A 14,961-nucleotide genomic window follows, 5' to 3' on the forward strand; every position below is an offset into this window, starting at 1 on the left:
GGCAGTTCATTTCGCTTGCCCCGTGATCTCTTCCATTCCACATTATTGTACAGTATCCACTTTTCATTGCCTGTCACAATTTGTTTTAAAAATGGAACGTTTTCATTACTCTTAAGCAGAGAATTGCATGGGGAAATATGTTCAAGAAGTTTGTTTTTGCTTAACTTATGTGGAACCCAAACATCAAAGCGATTCATGTAACCAAGCTGGTGCAAATGATTTTCAGCGCTTGATTTGAATATTTTGAGTATGTTGGCTATCTCCTGCGTGGTATAACGTTGACTGTTCTCAGTTAATGTCTTGATTTAATCGCTATCAACTTCAACTGGTCTACTTGACTGTGGAGCATCGTCCAGTGAGAAATCTCCAGCACGAAACTTCACAGACCACTTTTGACGCGTTTGATCAGTCATAACACCTTCTGCATACACTGCACGTATCTTTCTTTGCGTTTCAGTTGTGCTTTTACCTTTCTTGAAATAATAAAGCATAATATGCCAAAAATATTGCTTTATTTTCTTCCATCTTAAAACGGCTACACAAAAATTCACCAATTTTGATGTTTTTTTAAAAATGCACACTGATATGACAGCTGTCACAATACAATCTAATAAAATTTTCCAATTAAGTTAGAGGCAACTAAGTGCTACTAGAGCCATCTTACAGAAAAAACCAAACGAACTTTTTGGCCAACCCAATATTACTGATGAATTGATTGATTAAAAAAAATTAGTTAGCACTTTTTTTGCAGGCATGTGGGATAATGCTAAGTGGTAAAGTTCAAACCCTGTGTGGTGGGGATGCAGGAGAAATGGGCCACAGACTTCATCTGGTGGATCTTGGAAGACTTCTTGGATGAGGTGGGGTTTGAGCTTAGTCTAAAGGGTGAGTAAGACATTTACAAGGGTTTCATAAGGAGAGCGGTCATGTGGGTGGAGCATTGGAGATATAGAGATTCTCGGACCCAACCTCAGAATCTCAGGGGTGAGGCCCTGGTACGTATGGTTCTGACGTGTAACCAGGGCTGGGAACTCAGGTTTACTCAGAGACCAGAGAAAAGTCTGAAAGGCTGTCTCCGGGGCTAGGAGAGTCCAAGCCAGCTATTCTCCACCTCAGAAGAAGATCGAATAAGAGGAATTAAATGAAGCACAACAACTTGGTTTCCTCTGAAGATGAAGTTCCTGGATGTGAAGTTTGTTAAAGACACCAAGATTTTTACCCCATATGGCAAGGAAAGGCCTTCTTCAGAATCGGAAAGAAAATGCAGTTAAAACCAAACCAAAAAACGGGGCAGAATCTCATTTGTCTCAAATGGCCTATGCCAGGGGATGACAAACTTTTTCTGTAAAGAATCAGAAAGTAAATATTTTCAGCTTTATAGACCATAACAGTCTTTGTCACAACTATTCAGTTCTGCCACTGTAGCGCAAAAGCAGTGTTGGGTAATGCGTAAGTGAGTGAGCGTGGCTCTGTTCCAGCAAAGCTTTATTTATGGACACTGAAATTTGAATTTCATATAATTTTTACATATTATGAAATATTATTCTTCCTTTGATTTGTTTTCAACTGCTTAAACATGTAAATTCTTATTGTTCACTAGAGCCAGGAGGTAGAAACAACCCAAATGTCCATCAACCGATGAATGGTTAAAAAAAAAAAAGTGGTATATAAACACAATGGAATATTATTCAGCCTTGAAAAGGAAGGAACTCCTGTCACATGATGCACCATGGATGAACTTTTGACATTATGCTAAGTGAAATAAACCAGTCACAAAAAAGATAAATACTGTATATAATCCCACTTATATGAGGTACCTGAAGTAGTCAAATTCATAGAAACAGAAAGTAGAATGGTGGTTGCCAGGGGCTGGGGTAAGAGAGGAGGGAGCATTGTGTTTAATGGGTGGAGAGTTTCAGTTTTGAAACTTTTGATTCTACAGATCAGTAGCACCACAATGTGAATATACTTAACACCCTACTGTACTGAACACTTAAAAACAATTAAGATAGTAGATTTTATGTTATGATTTTTACCACAGTTAAACATTTTTTTAAAAAGAAAATAGTTAATTCTTACCTTGAAAGTCATAGAAACGGGCGGTGGGCCTGCAGTTTGCCAACCTCTGGCCTATCGATGACCAGTCTGAGGGCGAAAAAGATGGTCCAAATCAATGCTTCTCAAATGTCCCCACTGAAAGATCTCTAACAATGCAAAAGGGAGAATGCAGACTCCCAGTGGGGTCTTCCTGCAAGTCTATAAAATTATTTTAAATACTCTTTCAAATGAGGTTCATGAAATTTTTTGAATCCTAGTCCATAACACATGTTGTTTTAATGTAAAATTGGCATTCACTGTAAAAATCAGTAAAAACTGATGTTCATGCAGGCTCAGAGAGGGTGAGTGACTTAGTCAAGGTCACAGAGCTAGAAGAAGTCAGTATGGGACTGGATCCCAAAATTCCTGACTCCAAACGTATACTTGCCACCTGAGTGGGCTGCCTTCCCATCAGGCTTTGGCTGTCTATTCCCAACTCCTACCCGCATCCCCCTCAACATTGAGGCAGTCTCCAAAGTACTGAGGCAAACCGCTTTTGAGTTTCTACCAAAATTCATCAATTCATAAGTTTAATACCATCAATTCATACGTTTCATATATTATTTGTTCTGCTGTGTTCTAAAATATTTTAGTTTGATATATTCTAAAACTCATTTTTTTCCTGTCCTATCTAATTATACTTCCTCATCCATCTGTATTTTTTTAAACCATCCACAGCATCCCATTCTGTTATACATTATGGAATGTTAAATTATGAGGGAACAAAGAGATTTGTTGTTTTTGTATACCCAACATCCATTTTCTCTTGTGGTAGATTATATTATTTGTTCAGAATTCTCCCTTTTTCCCTCCTTTTTCTTCTCCCTGTCCCATTGACTTTAGTCTTGGCCATATGACTTGCTTTCCCCACTGGGTTGTGAGTTGACATGAGGGTGTGCTAGTCCCAAGCAGAGGTTTTGAGAGGCTCCATGTGTCTCCACTCACTTCTCTGGAGCTCCTGCCCTTCCAGAAATCCACGTGTCCCATATTGAGCCCGTTCCTTCAGCTTGGGTCCCAGAATGAGAAAAACGTGAAGCAAACATGAACCCAGCCAACCAAGACCCATTTGTTGTTTAAGCAAGCCAGTGAGTGTTGGGGTTGTTTGTTACACAGTATTATACTAGCAAAAGCTGACCAATACACCCCTTCTTTTGGAACCAGGGTTTTGATTTTCTTCAGGAGACTCAGCCCCCACCTCCACTCTTCATCTGTAGGGTTTATTTGAGCTGATCCTCCTCCATCCTGCCCCAAGCACCCTCCAACACATCACACTGACTAACTCCAATCTCTGGTAAGATGTCTGCTGTTCTTATCAAAGCTGAGAGAGCCTCATTCTCTCTTGGCTAGCAGAAATGAATGATCCTGTCACCTGCTATAAAGGATTCCTGAAGAAATTTTACTCATAACCCATATAATCCTAACTCCTATCTGTTTTATAACAGAAGCATAAAAATAGTGTGGATCACACAATACTAAATGCCACATCTCTTGGCTACTTTTTGATAGTGAGAAGGAAACCACAAAAAACAAATAGCAGATATTATGAACTGAATGTTAACGTCTCCACTAAATTCATGTTAAAACCCTAACCCCCAATATGATGGTATTAAGAAGCTGGGCCTTTGGAAGATAATTAGGTTTAGTTGAGGTCCTGAGGGTGGAGCTCCCATGATGGGATTAGTGCCCTTTATGGAAAGAGACACCAAAAAGTTTTCTTCCTCTCTCTTTCTCCTTCCACATGTGTGTATGGAGGAAAGACCATGTGGGGACACAGCAAGAGGTGGCCCTTTACAAGCCAGGAAGAGGGCCCTCACCAAGAACCAAATCTGCTGGCACCTTTATCTTAGACTTCCCAGCCTCCAGACTGTGAGAAATAAATGTCTGTTGTTTAAGCCACCCAGTCTAAGGCATTTATTATAGCAGCCTGAGCAAAGACAGCAGAAGCTGTCTTATGCAAGGTACAGAAGCTGCAGACACCTACAAGTAAAATTTGTTCCCCGTGCCTTGGGGAAGAGCAGTGTCAGCTCTGAGTTATTCATTCTAACAAAGAGCTTGGCATAGTGGTATGGACAACCTAAAACACCAGGAAAACTTAAGGAGGTCTTCATTTGGTCTGGGAAACGCCAAGGCTGCCCATGAGTGTTTCAGGGGTGCCTTAGACAAAGCCATTTCTTCAGAACAATTAAAGCCTGATGAAAACATGTACACCTTTTCTCTCACATATTAGGATTCAACAAAGATTTGTTGTGAAGATGTACAATAAAAATCATGAAAGTCACTGGTTTAAGATATGCTTGGCTTTGGTATACACTTTTTAGATAAAGCAACACAGTGTTCTTAATTGTATGTGTGAGATATTTTCTCCCTGAGAAGGAAAATAAAATAAGTTTACATTCTCCCAGTCCACAGCTGGATCATACAGGGACACAGAGTGAGCTCTGCTGAGTGACAGGAGAAGCCCACTAGGGATTAAAACAATAATCCCTGAAGTGTGAAATTAGCTGTGGAAAATCAGGGGTTGATAAACAGCCCTCTCTCCCGTATCTTCTCCTTCTTCTCTACTCCCCTACCGTTCCCCCCGCCCCCCACACCTCATGTTTTCCCACCCTTCTCAGAGGTCTGGTGGGCCTTGTCCCACTTCTCACTGAACTATCCATGCCAGCCTCAAAGCAAATGCTGCCAACTGGACCGTCCTATGAGTCAGGTGCCCTGACCTGGTACTAACTAGAGTAAAATACAACCCTGCCCTTAGAGGCCGACAGTTAGTAATTAGTGAGAGATTCGTAAACAAATAATCAGAAAGGTTGCAGAAATAAGAAACAAAAGTGGAGGAGCTCTTAGAATGCCATCCTTTGGAAAGCACTCACGCCCCCGGCTCCCGGGGAAGCTGACTTAATTGGTTTGGGTTGTGTATAGAGATCAATAGTTTTCAAAACACTCCCCAGGTGATTCTAACTTTAGCCAGGGCTAAGAACCACCCCCGACGTATTGAATTAGGAACGCTGGCGGTGAGGTTAAAACCTGTGTTTTAACAAGCCCCCCACGTGATGCTGGCGCACGCTCAAGCTTGGGAGCCGCCGGTCTGCGCTGCTAAGGGGCGGAGGTATGGGAATGGAGGGGTCCAAAAGGGGAGCAGTTGGGGCTGGCGCACAGGGCTGGGCTGAGGGACTCTTCCACCGGCACCCTCCTCCCTCCTCTAAGCCTCAGGGCAGTGGACAAGCTCTCCCGTCAGAGCCTGGCCTGAGCCCTTCGGGGTGGGCGGTCCTTGAGGGATAGTGTGTTGTGGAGTCCAGTTTTGAGACCACGGAGCCTCCCTCGGAAGCCTCAGTCACTCGGCTCTGTGGCCGCTGCTCATTTCGCTCCGGAGTCCCTTAGCAGGCAGGAAAGGTTGGGCCTGTGGCGGGGCCATAGCGAACGGCCAGAAAGGGCTCTTCCTGGAGAATCCTGGCTTCCAGTTTACGGCTTCTCATCCTTTTCCCCAAAGTGGGCCCCCTACTCTGAGCACTGGCTTTTTTTTTTTTTTTTAAATCCCAGACAGGAACTGTGTCCATCCCCTGACAAAACCCGTGCCTCCTTTTCTGCACATGCAACATCTTCTCAGCCTAAGCAATCACACCCCCACCCACAAGCAAAGCAGCCCTTGGCCCAGAGCACCCGGGCCCCACTCCCGATGCCCCCTGGCCCTACAACTCTTCCATCCCAGCTGACAGAAAACAGCGAGTCCAGCGGCCTCCCCACTTCGGGCCTCCCCGCCCAGACCGACCGACCGAGCAGGGCAAGACCCTACTGCTGGGCCTAGCGCGGTCCCCAGCACAGGGACCCCCGGGGGAAGAAGAGGGATCCCCCGTCTCGCCACAACCCAAGCTCAGGCCCTCGGCGCGCCGGGGGCCGCTTCTCTGCGTTTCTGGCCGAGCTGCCCGCCCCCCCGTGGGGAGGGGCTGCGGCCACGCGGAGTCGCCCGGGGTCCGGAGGCTCCTCCCCGGGGGTGGCCGAACAGGAAGCGTGGAGCGCGGCGGGTGGGGGCACGGTGCGGGGCCCCAGGCGGCGGAGTATGCGCGGGCCTCGGCGGCCAGCCCCGGCGCACAGCCGCGGCCGGGGCGCGCGGCGCGGGGCGGAAAAGCCTGTTTACACAGACTGCACACCGCCTGGGGAATAATGCAGTAAAGGAAGTGAGCCGGCTCGGCCTGACTGCTCCAACTTCCTGCTCTCACACACACCAGAGGAAAAAAAAAAAAAAAAAAGAGGAGCGAGAGAAAGAAAAAAAAAGGGGGAAAAAATCAGGATCTCATTACAAGAGCAACAGACCGTCTGCAGACGCCTGTCAGCATGGAAAGTCGGGGACTTTCGCCCGGTTCCTCCTAGAAATTCCCCCGAAGAAGGATCTTGAAAACTCCCCCGCATCTGGGTATGTAGTAGGGTCCGTGCCTGTTGCTCGGACAGTTGCAAAGTTTCGTGGGGCTTGGTTTTTTCTTTCTTTCTTCTCTCTGGCTTGGTGGGGGTGGGGCGGGTGGGCACCGCGTCGGAGGCTGCAGGCCCGGGGCTGGGGGCGGCCGCGGGGAGTGGGCGCAGCTGGGATGCTCCTGCGCCGGGTCCGCGCGCCGGCCCGGGGGCTGCGGCCACTCGGCGATGGCACACCCCGCCCTGGGCTGCGCTGTGAGCCGGGAGGAGGGGGCGCGCGGGGGTGCGGGCGGCGGTGAGACTTGGGGTCCCTCTGGGAGGAACGGTGACTGGAGCGGGCTGCGTGCCTGGAGGCTGGACCACCGCTGACCTAGCCGGGGCTGTGGCTCTCCTCGGGGTGGCAGTGGGCACCGACGGTCGAATTCAGGGAGAGGACAGGGGTGGAGAGGGAAGCGGAGGGCGTGGGAAGCCGAGCCGCGGGGCTGGGGGCCGCGTCCCCTCTCGCTCGGCAGGTGACCCTCGCCCGGGTCCCCGCCCCAGGCGCACGCCCTGCCGGACCTTTAAAAGCCGGTGGAGTCATTACTGGACATGGTTTTGGAGGAGGACCGGGCAGGAGGTGGTCTTGGAGCCCTCAGCACTTTGGGATGGGGCTCTTCAGCTTGCATCTGAATGTTGGCCTGTAATGCTTCCGTAACTTTTGGGGGGAGGAATTACAATTTTGGAGGGCTTAAAAAAAAAAATTAGAGGTCTCGGTTTTGTTACGTTTTCTGAACCGAATTGTCCTGAGGACAAGCTGCAGTTAGGCGGCGGATGGAGGTGGGAGAAAGAAATGTTATTTCAGAAACTGCAAAAGGGGCTTTTTAGAAGGAAAAAAAAAAAAAAAAAACGAGTGTCGGGAGAGTTTCTGGCTTGTCTGGAAACGGCAAGACTAATTGCCATGCGCTTCCGCTTTGAAACTGGCAGCAGACAGCATCTTGAAAATGACTCACTAGAGGAGCTCACAAAGAAACTGTGGTTTGCTCCTTCTCAGGTTTATGTATTTGTGCCTTTTACAGTTTCCTTTGTAGTGTTCGAGGGGTCACCCGCCCCTTCCCCGCCGGCCCCCTCCCACCCTCCCGCTTTTGGAAGTCCCTGGCGGGTCTTTAACTCCCCCCAGCACCCCGGCCAGGAGGGGGGACGCTGGGGGAGGCTAAGTTGTTTTTGGAGTTGGCTGGGGAAGAGGGTTAAAGGGATTCTGCTGCTGCGGGGGAAAAAGTTCCCTGAATTTTCCACTGGCTGCTGCAGGAAGAGAGAGCCCCTGTAGTCATTGCTAAGTAATGTCTGCACACACACCAACTAATCTCATTAGGAGTTTCCGCTGCTCGGCACAGGAGGGGTTTTGTGCAGCCACTGTCAGCCGGGGGAACCCTGCGCTGGAGAGGGAGACAAGTTACGGCTTTATTTACTTAGGGGGCAGCCGCCCAACGAACCTTTTCAGGGCAGCATCTTGAAAACTTTGAAGTCATTTTGGCCATTTTGGATTTCGAACTTACAGGTTTTTCTCTCCCAGGTGTGTGTGTGTGTGTGTGTGTGTGTTTTCTGTTGCTCACGCACCTCAAACACACCCATCCTCTTGCGTCTGTGCTTCACTCCTGGCGGGGGAGGGCGGAGGTGACGAGAAACCAAGCATGTTCCGGGCATCTATTAATGAGCTCAAATTGATTTCTGAGCCCTACTGCCAAAAAAATACCCTCCGATCTCTCTCCCTTTTCTTCTCTCTGTGACACACACTTATTTGGGAAAGGTCAGTTATGAGTTTCAATTTATGGGGATTATAAAATTACAAATTGTGTTAGGAGGGCACGTGGGTCAGACAGTTAAGAAGACTGTCCCTAATTGTTTTTGGAGTTTCCAGTAATGATCCTGCCTGCAAAGACCCCTGATGGTCATTCTATGCCAAATATAGCAAAGGCCTTCTGGCCTTTTTTTTTAAACCTTTAAATGTTGGAAATGTGTAGAATTACTAAAAAGGGTAAAGAATTTTAAGGAAACTGATTGGAACTGTGGGGCTCCTTTATTGACAAGGACACTCTGCTCTCTTGAGGGTTTTTTAAGGTGTCCGTGTTTCTTTTCTGGTGGCAAAGCATGTCCTAAAAACAACCCAAACAGCCCGAGCAGGGTGTGAGTCAGTGGACGTGAGTACAGAATGTCCCTAACACCGCATCTGGTGCAGAGTAGATGCTCAATAAATTGTTGCATTGAAAGCTGTGAGTAGGATAACAGAACTTACATTAAATAGATAAGGAAAAAAGCTTTCCAAAGCCAACATCACTTTGCATGACTATTCCTTAAGGATGAAGGTTGTTAAGTATTCTCCTTTCAAGACTACATTTCGTTCAAAATAAAAAGGGGATAATTAGAGTTCTTCATTCCGATAAGTTATTATTTGGAATGAGTGATGTTCATTTATATCAATAGTTCTCAACTGGGAGTAATTTTGCTCCCCAAGGGACTTTTGGCAGTATCTGGGGACATTTTGGTTGTTATAATCAGAGGGGGTTCTACTGGCATCTAGTGAGTAGAGGTCAGGGATGCTGCTAAACATCCAGCAATGCCCACAAAGAATTTTCTAGCCCAAAATGTCAGGAGTACCCAGATTGAGAAACTCTTGTTTACATTAATGGTGATGACAACTTTGATATGCATATTCAAGGAACAGAACATTTAAAAGTCATCACTGGCACTTTTCTGCCATGTGAATAACACAGTGTGCATGAATTTTCTCCCTTTTCGGTCAGTAATATGTGTGGAATGACATGTAAATAATGACAGTGTGATGGTGTACCTTTGTGAGCTGAATGAGACCATCTCTGAACCTCACTCACTTGGTACTAATGCTTTTTAGACCAGAATGGCAATAGCCCACATGGGGGAGAACAGCCCCATTTGAATTTTGAAGTTTGCTGAACATTTATTAAAGCCCTCCTCTTTTTCTTATTTAAAAAAAATTTACTAATTCAAACCTGGTAATGTACAATAACAGTAACCCTGAGATCATAAATTGAAATTTATATTTGTAATAACTTTTTAGAACTTTTCCTGAAATCAGTTTTAAAGGGCTTCCAGGCAGTGCGTATAAATTAAAATATTCCTTTCTTAGCTGTCACGTATCGGATTTTGTGCGCCCTGTGCTATCCAATTATGTATCTATAGGATTCAAAAAACCAATATGGTTGCAAAACATTACCTAAGACAAAACAAACCCAAAACACTTTAAAAATATTATCTAAGGATGTGACTTCCTGGAGTAAAGTCTTTTTTCGCTGATGGTGAATTACTGCTTACTAATTAACGGCTTTGCTCCCTTCCAGTCCCAGGGAATGATTCAGCCATTTTCATGTTTCCTAGACCTGGGGTTCCTCATTAAACTTTGGACAGAGAACCCATTTCTTTTATTCTGGCTGTGACGTGGCTGTAGGCAGCTGGCTTCTGCCCCTAAGGGCCAGTACCTGCACATATAGATGAGCGGTCCTGGTCACTTATATGAAGGACTCCACTCATGGCAAATTTTTCTGTATGTTTAAGGCAAGAGTATTTTATGTTTTATTATTTATCCGTAATTCCCCTTTGCCTTTGTAGATTGATGACATATTTGAGATTACATTAGTATAGCAATATTTTCTAAAGGTTAGTTGTTTTTTTCTGTTATAAAAAATATTAATATGAATTATCTTAGGAAGATGCAGAAAACCACAAAGAAAAAAAAAACATCTCCCATAATCCCTCTGTTAACATTTTGGTGTATATTTTTCTGGTCTTTTAAAATACATATACACACAGCTGCACATGCACACATAAAATTTTTAATTGGAGTCACACTATACTTTCTGTTTTGTAGCTTATTTTCAGTTAACGTATCATGTAACACAGTTTAGTAACTGGTACTAAGACCAAAATTACCACACATAGAGCTCGTATTTATTGATCTAATAAATGTGTTGACTCAACAGTGGATTGACATAATTTCTACATGAACTTGTTCAGTGTTTTTGTCTCTGTGGCTCCAAGTAATGTTCTAAGAATGCTGCCCTCTTGAAAGACTGAATTCATATGTGCTGTGCAGTTTGGGATTTTGATGAGTTTCTCTATGATTTAAGGATGAGTCATGATTTGCAGTAGAATATCAAGATGTAGTAAAAGGAAGTCCAGGGTGATGAAAACAGAGAAACTAGGTTAGACCAAAAATACACCTTGAACTTCTCTAACTATAAAGGCGGGAGGAAGGTGCCTCTTGCACACTTGGTGACTCTTAATTATTACTGTTTCACTTTATATCAGTAAAGTTTCCAAACTTTGAAACTGGTATTTTAAGTAGATTTTCAATTCAAGAGTATTATTGCCCATGGCCAGTTTGAACTGAGATCATGTAGCTTTTTGTTTGAAACCGTGGCAGTGAGAACATGAAAACTCCAGTTTTGCCACTTACAGTACAGCCCCAGTAAATTGAATTATCAGAGTGTGCGTGTGCGTGCGCGCACACTGTTTTTGTTTTATTTTTTATTAAGGTATAGTTGATTTACAATATCATGCTAATTTTAGGTATACAGATCAGTGATTCAGTTACACGTATATATACCTATATAAATTCTTTTTCAGATTCTTTTCCCTTATAGGTTATTACAAAATGTTGACTATAGTTCCCTGTGCTATACAGTAGGTCCTTGTTGGTTATCTATTTATATATAGTAGCATGTAATATGTTAATCCCAGCCTTCTAATTTATCCCTTCCCACCCCCCTTTCCCCTTTGGTAACCATAAGTTTGTTTTCTATGTGTGGGGTGCACTGTTAACAAATCCTAAGGGCCTTCAGTCTTTTAAGTAGAAATTTGACTCCCCATTATCCCTACCCACAACTGAAATGAAAATGACCTTTCATCCATTACTGGAAACTTACATATATGTCAGCAGTTTAAAAATAAACTTTGAATTGATCATTTCAGTAAGTTGTAACTTGGTTGATTTGCCACTAGGAATTACTCATTGACCATTTTATGTGTTTTAATTTACAGTTGCTGGAAAGTAATTATTAAATTAGGAATTAAATGGGGTTATTTTATAATTGGCTGTGAGAGTTATTTGCATATTTTTAAAGAAATTAAGATGATGGTTATACTAATATATTCTGATCTGAATTGGACTAAAATGAATTTACTCACATACATGCTTTAAAAAGAAGTTTTAAAGCACACAGTATCCTAAGTGTTTTTAAAGCTACCATATCTAAGAACAATTCCTAATGTTCCAGGTATAAATATGGGAGTGATGGAGTAGGTATAAAACACATGTATCTGATACCTTCTCTTACACTGTTTGGTGAGGTTAGGGGTCATTTACTCCAAACAATAGAATGAATCTGAGACTCTTGGTGTCTTTTACTTTCTTTCACTGTTGTATAACTTATGTACATGAAACTGCACAGATCTTAAATGTTATTGTATACACCTATGTAATCCCCGCCCCCTACCTCTAAGTAGAGAATACTTCCATCACCCCAAAACATTCCCTGGCTATTTTTAATTGTATTATGGCAATTTCATGGCTCTACCATGTTATTATACCCCAGAGCACCTGGATAAGATACTGCAGTATTTTTATTTAATCTACTTGGTTAAAAATAAATCATCAGAAAGTGTGGATTTCCTCATCATCCAATAAGAGGAAAAATCCTTTCTACACTATTTAATATCACTTACACTAACCAAAAGTAATATGTATGCTGTGGGGAAAACGTAGATTCCCTTAAAACCAATTGTGTTTAGAGGATATCACTTAATGTCCCTGGACCTCAGTTTCCCTGGCTGGAGGGCAAAGTGGCTGGAGTAGAGAGGTAAGGACGATCCCTTGCATCCCAAAGTCCTATTTGTCTATGCTCTGTTTTAGAATGAAGAACTTGGATTCTTCTAGGAGTTGTGAAAGTGTAGAGTGAATGTTTGCTGTCATCCCCCAAAAGCTGACTTTGAGATATATACAGCAATTTTTAAAAACTGTTTTGGGGTGGAAAAAGGGATTCCCCTTAAGTTTCCCCTTCAATCCCATGTCGGCCCCTTATTGAATAAGGAACACCTGAGGGAAGGTCAGTATTAGCTGCAGTGCTTCCTTTCCTCCTCTCTTTGAGGTTTGTGACAGGCACCACTCATTTCTAAAGACGACTGCCTCGTTCTAGGGCAGCGACTGGGCAGAGACAGTGACTGTCTCCAGGTTGGGTGCTGAGCAGGCCCCAAGATTTCGATCACCAGGCCAGGTCCCTACTCTTTCCTCCTGATAGTCTTTGAAAATGCTGTCCATCTTCCACCGCTGGATCTGAGGGGTCCACATTTCCCCTCACCCCCTCCCTCTGGTCCCTTCTCCACCCACAAGCTAGAGCAGTCCTTCCAACACAGATCTGACCTTTTCGCTCCTCTGCTTACAATCTCCCAGTGGCTTCAGCTGGGATAGAGACCAAAAGCCTTTAATGTAAGCAGCATGCTGTGATTTAGGCCAACTACACTGGCCTTTCCTCAATTCCTCAAATGTGTAATGTGCCCCCTGGCCACTGGGCCCTTCTAAGTGCTGTTCTCGCTTCTGGGAATTGCCTCCAGGTCCTCCACTCCCATCGATTTCTCTCACTCCACTTTCGAGCCAGTGTGTAGTCATCTGTCAGGTCTCAGCTCAACCATCTCTTCCCTGGGGAAGCCTTTGCTGGTCCTCCAGGTTAGATCTCCCCAGTCATCCATCCCTGGCCTTCGGAGTCCTTGCCACAGGCTTTATTTACAGGTTTCCATGTTACCTGAATTCTCCCTCTGCAGATTCTTACTATCCAAGCACAGGTACCAGTTTCAGATATATATATCTGGAGATAGGGCTGGTGTTTCTCATTATTCATTAATATTCCTTATCCAGAACTCAGGAACCAAGTAGATTTGATAGCAGGCTACCCTTTGCTACCTGGAGTCACTGTCCAAACCCTGGAATTCATTAGATTCGGAAACTGAGGGATATCTGTGCGTGTATGTATCAAGATGTGTTTCCCATCTGTCTTGCCCATCAGTCTGTAAGCTCCCTCTGGGCTTCATCTGCTATTCTCATCCTTGTGTTTATCCCAGCCCTTTGTACAATACCTGGCATTCGTTGAGTTAAAAGCAATCTGAAGGGGGAAAACTTTGTCACCATAGCTCCTCTCCTTGCATTTTGCCAGTGGAATTGATAAAGCACTTTATTGCTATGCCTAAATCCAACTCTTTCCTAGACAGTCAATTATTTGAATTAATAAGAAGCATATTTCTTGGTTAAACCAAAGAGACAGCCAAGAAGATCCTGTATAGAGGATATATCATTTTCCAGAATTTTTGTCCAGATTTGTAGGAAAAGTGAATGTACAGAGATCAGGTGTGTTAACATCTGAGAGGACAAACTGTAGCCCTATTGTTGATATCAGCGTTATACTCAGAATGGTTGTTAGCAGTTAGGTAATTTATAGGATAGTCCAGCCTGAAAGAACCTCAATGTACAGTTCTTTCCATGTTAAAATTAATCGTTCTACAGCAAGGATCATAGTCCTTTATCAAGACTTCAGTTGACCACATTTTCATAGATCCCTTGGACTGAGTTCCATAATAATATTCACTGTTGAAACTGCTTCCTCACTTATACTAAAACCTGTGTGTGTAGCTTTTGTCCATAACCTTTTATAATTAATAAATGACATTTCTGATCGAGTTGTAAAATAATGACACTGCCTGTGTGATGATGAAAGGATGAATGATTAAATACCTAAATTGTTTTTGGTCGAGAGCTAGATCTGCTGTTAATTTCAGCTGGGTTTTGCCAAGGAGTGGTTTGTTGATAGTCAAACCTTGATTAACCATAATGTGTAATTAAGCAGATTTTTTTTCTCCCTGCACTTAATTGTCAGAAGAGAGATTAAGACAACCACCACCACCACAACAGTATAAGCCCCAGAATTTATTCCAGGATGTGCTCCTGGGTAACTGTAGGGTCTGTCCATAGGAATTAACTGCAGGGATTCCTGCGTTGTCTCCACCTGTAAGTTCTCATCATTTTCAGAATGGTGATCCTGGGGCCCAGAATGATCAGAATGCTCTGTTAGCTCTATTAGGCAAGGGGAAGGGGCTGTAGATGTGAGAACAATTTCCTAGCACTAGTAGTTAAGAAGAGTACATCTCTGGTTAATACTCAGTGAACTGGAAATGTAACTTCCCCCCATCCCCTTACTGGAGTTCGGAAGGTTTGCATTTAGAGGCTAAAATATAAGCCATTGGTTGTTGGAGATAAGCATTGGCAGATGTGGAGTGTGTGTGTCTGTGTATTTGGGTGTGCCTCCATAGATGTAGCTACAAGAGGAATGCATGAGTCTAAGAGAATGGGACAGTATGTGATCTCAGTTTTTGTTCCTTCTCTGTAGAGTCAGCCCTCTCATGTAGGATTCA

The 14,961-nt window shown here is 44.0% G+C and overlaps 1 protein-coding gene across 2 annotated transcripts in view; it reads left to right on the forward strand.

The window, feature by feature from the left end:
* The first annotated feature begins 6,128 nt into the window (after positions 1-6,128).
* Positions 6,129-14,961, forward strand: part of ELK3 (ETS transcription factor ELK3) — a 68,836-nt gene continuing 60,003 nt past the window's right edge. Inside the window, exon 1 of one of the 2 annotated variants that reach the window (XM_022562368.3) lies at positions 6,129-6,502. The gene's annotated coding sequence lies outside the window, so the exon portion shown is untranslated. The remainder of the gene's footprint in view (positions 6,503-14,961) is intronic. The other variant, XM_022562367.3, reaches the window with a different exon arrangement.

This window comes from Delphinapterus leucas, chromosome 11, assembly GCF_059928025.1.
Source record: "Delphinapterus leucas isolate spDelLeu-1000000601 "Yukka" chromosome 11, BTC_Dleu_Yukka2, whole genome shotgun sequence".
NCBI classification, from domain to species: domain Eukaryota; kingdom Metazoa; phylum Chordata; class Mammalia; order Artiodactyla; family Monodontidae; genus Delphinapterus; species Delphinapterus leucas.